Genomic DNA, 8,352 nt, shown 5'->3' with positions numbered 1-8,352 from the left:
ACTCACCCTGTTTACCCTACAGGCCACCCTTAGGATCTGTGTCATTGCCCATTTTCCATATGGCACCCAGGGACTGGTGTTCTCCTTGGCTGGCTGGCCCAGGCAAAGCTGGGAGGCTCAGGGACATCAATCAGGCCACCCAGATACTTGTAAGGCTTCTAGCACTGCACTATATTTCTGAGTATTTGAGTTTATCCTCCTCTTGCTCCTGTGTGCCAAGCAGTAAAACTGGAATTATTCCATCAGATCTCCTTGGTTTTTTCTTTTGCTAGAATATGGCCAGGTTTTCCTGAGCAAAAGACAAGGGAAAGAAAAGGAAAACAGGCAGAAAATGAGTTTGCTAAAAATAAAATAAGTGGTTCCTATTTTCTCTCCTGTTTGGTGGGAGCCTGGAAACAAGCTGGAGTGAAATCTCTAATTATAACGGTTTTGTCTGGAGTTAAATGAATGGATGAAAAATATTTCATTTGAAATAGAAATTTCAGGTCAGTTTGACAACTATGGGATATGGAAGTGCCCAAGGCCAGGTTGGGCTTGGAGCCACCTGGGACAGTGGAAGGTGTCCCTGCCCATGGCAGGGGTGGCACTGAAGGAGCTCTGAGGTCCCTTCCAACCCAAACCATTCTGGGATTTTGCATGATGTCTGTCGAGCAAATGGGAGTCAAGGCACAGATTGAGGAAATAATTTTGGTAATGTGGGATTCTGGGAAGTGTGGATGCATGTTGGGGGCTGAAAAGAGACTGAAATCTTCTACTCTTTTATTCCTGTGAGGGATCAGGAAATCTGCAAATGGCTCGAAGGACAATTGGAGTGATCGGGGCTTTGATCCCAGCTGGATTTTGAAGGGGGTACCCCAAGAGGCCAATATGTGTTTGTGCATCCAGAACACAATGAAAATGCGATGAATTCCCCTTGGTAATCTCACCCTTAGCTGTGACCCATGGTTACTGTTTTATGCAAACAGTAAATGAGGAGGAGATGGATTAGCATTGAAAGAGACCAAATAGCCCATGAGAGCCGTAAGGAACAAAAGGAATAAATCTGTCTCTTGTGGGTAATGCTGGCTCTTAACACCTTGTTCACGTTTTTGTTTCTTTGAGGGGAGGGAGTGAGGGAGATGGAGATGGAAACGATGCTGATGTGTCACTTGGGCTCCAGCAAACCTTCCCTGAATGCTGGGACAGAGAGGCTGTCTGATAAATTCTCACTGCACATTTATGGTGCTGAATTGCTCCTGCAGCTGAAGAGAATTCAGCCTCTCCTGGAGATCATATCAGCCTCTAAAGGTGGAGGAGTAAAATGTGGCACTGCTGTCCCTCAGGGCTGCAAGCATTTCAGTGGAGAGCCCTGAAATGAAGTCAGAGGGCCCTGAAATAAAGTGCTGGGGACTTTGGCTTAGGAAGCTGCATTATCCCCAGCTGCATGAGCTGCCCCAGGTGATGACAGAAAGCTTTCCCAGGGGATGGGCTGCTGCAGGAGCTCTGCAGGAATAGATTGACTCATGATTTGCTTGCTTAGCACACAAAATTTCTATTTTCCGTGGGAACCTGGAGCATGTGCAGCCTCTTCCTGGGGCCTCTTTCTCTCTTCTCTTTAAGCTCTGTGTATCACCAAAGGGGCATTGGGGACAGACAAAGGTGATACAGAGACTCCATCATCAGAAGGCATGAAAAAACCACATTATTATTAGAAATTCACAGTTCTTATAGAAACAATAGTAGATGTAAGACTTGATTAGCTTTTAAGAATCTTCTCTCACCTATTGGTCAAGAAGAGAACTCCTTCTTGTAAACATCTTTGACAAACAGAGATTGCCTGCCAGGTGCAGAGATTGAGATAATAATGGTTTTAATTCTTTCTCTGAGCCTTCTCACAGCTTCCCAGGAAAATCCTGGGAGAGATTTGCCTCTCTCTGTTCAGAGGATATGTGATTACCACATCTGTGCTGTTTATTTCCGCCTCTTTTGGGGGCCCTCAGGAGTTCCCCAGGCCCACCAGGTTGGTACATCACACCCAGGTGACAGCTCTGTGTCCCACAGTGTCCCTGGCATTGCTGGTTGCTCTTTCTGAATGCCGCTTCCAGCTCATTCCCTGCAGGAAAATTTTAGTCGGAAATTTAATGAGGTTTTCTTTATTTTTTGTACTCTGGGAATTTTTATTTTTTTTTAAGCAATCGCTTATTCACAGCAACTCCAATGTATTTTCAGGGACGGCAGGAGCAGAGTAGAGGCAAGGAAAAGGCACCCAATGTGTTTTGAGCTGGTGGGAGAACCAAACCACGGTGGTTTGACCTCTCCAAAAGTGAGAAACTATCAAGAAGCAACAAAACCCACCATCAATTTGACCCCTGGCAAAATTGGCTCCCCATTCCTGATCTATTTAAGAGTTAGGATGAGACACCACAGGTGGGATCCAGTTTTCAGGAGAAGCTGCTGGAAGCTGTTAATCTTAAAAAAACACTTGTGGAGGAGATCCCAGCCCTCCTGGGCTTGATATTCCTTTGTCACAGCTGGAAACTTCCCAGCAGGAGCTGGAGCAAGCCCCGAAGTGGGCAATAAGAAACATTTGGGAAGAAGAAGAAATGAGCCCAAATCTGACAGCCCTGCAGAATGTGCCTCAGAGAGTGTAAGCTGAATTATTCAGGTGTAGTTCTTTAGCTCTTTAAACAGTATTTCAAATGACCATTAATTCCAGTTGGTTGGGAGTTTTAGTGGGTGATTGGGAGTGAGGAAAAGAATTTCTTACAAAAAGAAACTGAAGTAAAGTCAAGAGCTGCTGGTACTTTTGTCTTATTTGCACATGAATCCATGTGAATTATTCTGCTCCCTGATCCCTGCTCTGCTTGAGTGGATCATTCAGCAGCGCCTTGGAGAGGAGATCTTTGTGGAAATAACTTGTGCTGGTGACTTATTAGCACTCAGAAATAGAAGAATGCAGCAGAGAGACCCAGAATGCTGCCACGGGAAGCTACAGAGGGTGTGGGGCTGGTAAGCACTCCCCAATACACCTGATACTGATTTCCCTCTAATGTATAACCCTCCCTTTTAATTTTTAATTCTTACGGAATTTAGGGGTTTTTCTTCATCATTGTTTCTTTCATCTTTCAATGTGTAATTTCATTTCTCAGCAAACCTCAAGTTTATTTGTAAAAGCAAATATCTTTTTCCATTCATCAGTCAGTGGAATTGTTTCCATTGTTTCTTTTATCTCCCAGTGCCAGTTTTATCTACCAGCAGACCCACAGCTTGTTTGTAAAGACAAATCCACCATTTCTCTCAGGAGGGACCTTAAAACTCACCTTGTTCCCCCCCTGCCCTTGTGGGGACACCTTCCACTGGACTATCTCCTCCTTCCTGCAGTCTGTCACCTTTCCCCACTGCTGTGGGGTTTGTGGGATGTTTGTGTGTGTATGTGTCTTATTAGCTTACCTCTTTCATCAGCAGAAATGCCATAATAACCCATTTAAATTTGGCAAAGTGGGGTTTGACTGGGGTTGTTTAAGCAGCTCTAAGAGCAATGGGGAGGGGTAAGGGCACGCCTTTATTTTCTCCATTATTCTGTTCCCATTCCCGAGGATGAGCTTTCCCTGCTCTGGAAGTTCTCCCCACATCCTCTAGATGCTCCTCGTGCTCTGCAGGAGCTGCAATTCCCGAGCAGAGCCCTGAGCCGAGGTGCGGCGCTCCCTCTGTGCCAAACCCAGCACCAGCATCTCCCTCCCCTCCCCTCATTCGGTTTCTCGATTGTTCCTGTCACAGCGAGAATTTACTAAATTGTCACTTAAGAGGAGAAAGTGACAATTTCCCTCGAAATCTTCTGGTTGCAGGGACCTCTGCTGCCCTTTTCCTCAGCACATTAAATGCATCCAGTGCAAGGCAACACTTTGGAGAGCAAACCAGCAAATAGTGAAGCTGCTCATTTTAACTCTTCCCCGAGTCTGAGTTCGGTCCTGTGAGGAATTTCTGATGAGCTTTGCACTCTCTGTTATTAGTGCAGGGATTAAAGGAATGTGTTGTGAAGTTTGCCATTAATTTTAATTTTGGATTCTTGTGTTTTCACCTGTTGTTGTTCTGTTACATTAGCACTTAGGAAAATGTCTTTTTAACAAGAATTTGGGTGTCTTTGTGTCTCTTCTTGTTGTGTTTTTGCCTGACCACTCCCTGGGGGAAGAACCTTTTTCTGATATCCAGCCTAACCCTCCTCTGACACAGCTCCAGCCATTCCCATGCTCAGATTAATTGTAAAACTGAGTTTTATTCACAGCCCTGACTTCTACTCTTTTTCCTTCCACTTCACTGGGAGACCTCCAGCAAAACATCCCAGTGCAGACAGTCAGGAGGAGGTTTTCAATCTGCTATCACACTGAGGGGTCTAGGGAAGGTAAAACCACCCACATATCCTGCTGAATGGCCCCAAAATCACCTCAGGCTGCCTGCAGGTTCAGCAAGGTGACATTGCACGGGTTAACCATAAATCACAAATCAATGGCAAACTAGAACTGAAGCAGGAGGGAGCAGCTATGGCTTCTGGGACTTTACAGAGAGATCCTGGCCTTCAGAGGGTTAGGATGTTTAAATCCCAGTTGCATTCCTGCGCCAGGGCTTTGCTGGGCACTCAGCCTCTCCTTGCCTCCCCAGTCTGATTTTAACTTCCCTTCCTTCTCAGTGCCTGCAGAGACCAGGGAGAAGGGCTCAGCTGAGTGTGGCATGAGTGTTAATTAATAACAGACCACTTATGCTGTGGAAGAGCTGCTTGTGTGCAGTTTTGGGTGTTCTTTTCAAAGGTCAAAAGACACGAGCAGCAAACCCTGCATCCATCCTCTCAGAGGGGATGCTGTTTCAAAGTGACTTTGGACAAAAGCCACAAAATTCTCCCTAAGTTGTGGTGGCTGTGAGGGTTTTAGGACAAGGGAAGAGATTAATTTGATTTTATATTTTTAGAAGGTTGATTTATTTTATTATATTATATTAAAAGAAATTTTATACTAAACTATAGAGAAAGGATGCAGACAGAAGGCTAGAAAAGAATGAATAATAAAAACCTGTGACTGACCACAGTTCCAATACATTTGGACTGGGATTGGTCATTGTCAACACAATTAACATGGAACCAATCAAAGATGCACCTGTTGGTAAACAACCTCCAGACCATGTTCCAAAGCAATCAGATAATTATTATTTACATTTCTTTTCTGAGGCTTCTCAGCTTCTCAGAAGAAAAATTCTGGGCAAAAAAGATTTTTCAGAAAATATCATAATAACACTCAGTAGCCACAGCTACATAGGTGTGGTGTGAAACCTCTGGTCACATGTGAATGTTTTCAGAGGAAAAATGCAACTTTTTCAAAGCAAATCCCTGTGGCTTCAGCTCTGAGTTATTCCAGCTCCTTCTGCATGAAGCATTTTAAAATGTTTATATACAATCTAGTTAATATGAAGCCCTTCATAAATTTTAACTGTCTGCGGCAACAGCTCAATAAATTTTCTTGGCCCAGCTGACTGTGTCTCTTGTAGAAAGTATTTAATGTCTGTAAGGAGCCCCAGGCAGGTGGGGTTTGGTTGGCTGTGGACAAGTAAAGGGAGCAGCCTGGGAGTGCTTGTCCTGCCCCAGCCCAGGTTGTGCTGGAGCTACCTGAGGATGGCAGAGCAGGGGACAGCAGGATGATGATGAACTGGTGTTAAAATGTGGGATGTCTTTCCCAGGAAAGTCATCCAGGGCTCATGGAGATCAAAGCTTGGACCTTTCTGGTCCAGTGGGAGGTGTCCCTGCCCATGGTGGAACTGGATGGGCTTTAAGGTCCTTTCCAACCCAAACCACTCTGGCATTCTGTGGTGACCCATGTTACAGCTATCTCTTTTCCCTGAAGGGTTTTAACTGACTTCTCCAAGAACAGGAGGTTCCCCAGCAGGTTGGTTCTTTCTTGCTGCCTGGAAGCTCAGCTTTCTTTGGGGGTAACCTCAGAATCGGTATTAGCTGATGATCCCCACCCCAGTGGTGTCAAAGGCGCATTCAATTTCTTGAATTCCATTCAAAAGCACAGAAATTCTCATGCTGAACAATTCTTCTGGGTCACCAGCCCCAGATAATGAATATCTGCTGGGTGAGGGAGGTGCTGAGCATGACCCCCCACTGCACAGAGCTCCTCTCTGTAGTTGTGTTCCGAAACCTTCCCTTCCTCTCTCACAGCTCAGCAAAACGGGAATCTGCACAAATTTCTCACATCTTGTGTTTGCACAACACTTGGTTGTGTGCCCTGTCCCAGCTTAAAATGTGCAGTGTTGAAAACCTTTCATTTTTCTCTCCTTGTAAGATACTGATTTCTATTTTTCTACCTGGCTGAGAATCCAGTGCTTTTCTGAATGCTCCTGGGGAAAAAAAATCTATGCAAAAGTGCTGGATCTCATCCCATCCCCAGTCATTTACTTCCTTCAGCAGATCATGAAAGAAAGAAAACAGAGCAGTTCAGAGGTGGTTTTTATGTCAGAAACAATTCCCTTTTCTGCTCCAAAGTGCTGATGGCACTGTGCACGTGGTCCCTGCACGCCCTGGGACCAGCACCTGCAGCTGCTGGTCTGCCCCAGACAACCCAGTTGTCTCCAGAGGAATAAAATGAACAATTTTGGAGAGTGCCTTGGGGATGCAGGCTGTCAGCCTTTTTCAGATTGTTGTGCTTTTGCTTTCACTGAGGCTTTTCCTGGTTGTGGCTGTTCCAAATGATCCCAGAAGGGATTTTACACAGGGTGTAAATACACTCTGATGGGTGAGGGCTTTGATAGTTTGGAGGTGTTTGCTTTCATGAAGGTGTTTTGCAGGTTTAATTTCCATTTGGTTCAGTTTGGTTTGTGTCAGGAACTGGAGTTGGATGGGGATTCCATTGCTACAGATGGTGCCTTGACAGAAATCTTTGGTCTAGTACAAATGGAACAGAAATTTCAAATTATGCCCACAGGCTCAGAAGAAGAGAATCCAGATCAGTAATGCAGCAGGTGTTGGCCATTTGTAATTCCTGCTTCCCCATTTGGGCTACATCAAGCAGCCCTTCAGTTCTGGGACTTGTGCAGCTTTAGCTCTGATGTATTGATGTCAGCAATACCTTTTATTTTCCCTGAAACACAATGACTGTACATGTGATTCAACCAGGGTTCAAGCTGAGTGCCAGCCAAGGCTTTGTTAACTTTTTTTTTTTGCCCATCCTTTGGGAACAGCTCGATTTGCACCTGAAATGAGCATGCTGAGCTTTCCTGGTGCCTCTGCCTAGGATAATCCTGATTTAAAAGCCCTGAATGGAAACTTCAGCAGCTCTTGGCTCTGGTAATTAGAAACATGGAGTATTTTGATGGGCTTGGTCAGCTTGATTTTTCCTCCTTGAGAATTAAAGGGGAAGTTTGAGGATAATGATTAGTCTTGTGCTTTTCTCGTGTTGGACCATGGTAAAATTTCCAAAGCAAAGGAAATATCAATCTTGGTGCCTCGCTGGAGTTTATTTTAGATGGTGCTGGTTGTACATTTGCAAACATCAGATTTTAGCTATACCACATTTTTGGTATGGAAGAATGGAATTTCTTAAAGCAAGGTTCACCCCATGGCAGAAAATATTTACTCAAAGTTGACCATAATGGGCTAATAATGGAAAGCTTCTGAACATTGTGGTTTTATTTAAAGTCACTCTAGGCCAACAATTCTTCCTAACCTGATGTATAGTATGACACGTTTCATTTAAAAATAAAGTATATGAGGAAATATTCTTACCTTTTAGTTTAACTTTAAAAAAAGGGTAGAACATATTTGTTTAAAAAAGGGGGAAAGGGGGTTTAAAACGATTCAGGTATAAGACATTCATTTGAAAGGGCCAGCACCAAAACTGTTAAAAGACATGAATTTCATCTTCTACCTTGGTTTGTTTGATGACTGTTCTTGTATCTTGGAACCTTCTATGGGTTTGGTGGCTACAATTGAATAGTCCAGTGCCATATTCCTCATATTGGTGCTTTTGATGCGGAACTCCAGGATTCAGGACAAAGTGCTGGCCTGCTCAGATGTGATGTGTGTGCTTTGGCTTTATGGCCAGGCTTCAGCTTTTTCCCAAAGCTTCACTGGAGGAGGATGTTTATGTGTCACAGTTGTCTGAGAGGTTTCCATTCCATGAACTGCTTCATTAGCTGAAATTAGTTCAATTTAATTGTTTCTGGCTTGTGCTGCCTGGCTGCAGCTGGGAGGTCCTTCCTTTTCAGACCCCTGTGCCTCTTTGAGGGATAATCCTCCAGGCTTTACCTGGAACATGCTCATGAATTCTGGTGGTTCTCTGTCTTGCCAAACTGCCTGTTCCCCCATTTTTCACCTCTGCATGGGTACAG

This window comes from Ammospiza nelsoni, chromosome 9 (genome assembly GCF_027579445.1).
Source record: "Ammospiza nelsoni isolate bAmmNel1 chromosome 9, bAmmNel1.pri, whole genome shotgun sequence".
Taxonomy (NCBI): Eukaryota; Metazoa; Chordata; class Aves; order Passeriformes; family Passerellidae; genus Ammospiza; species Ammospiza nelsoni.
The sequence above is the reverse complement of the archived record's forward strand: the minus strand, read 5'-3'. Positions refer to the sequence as shown.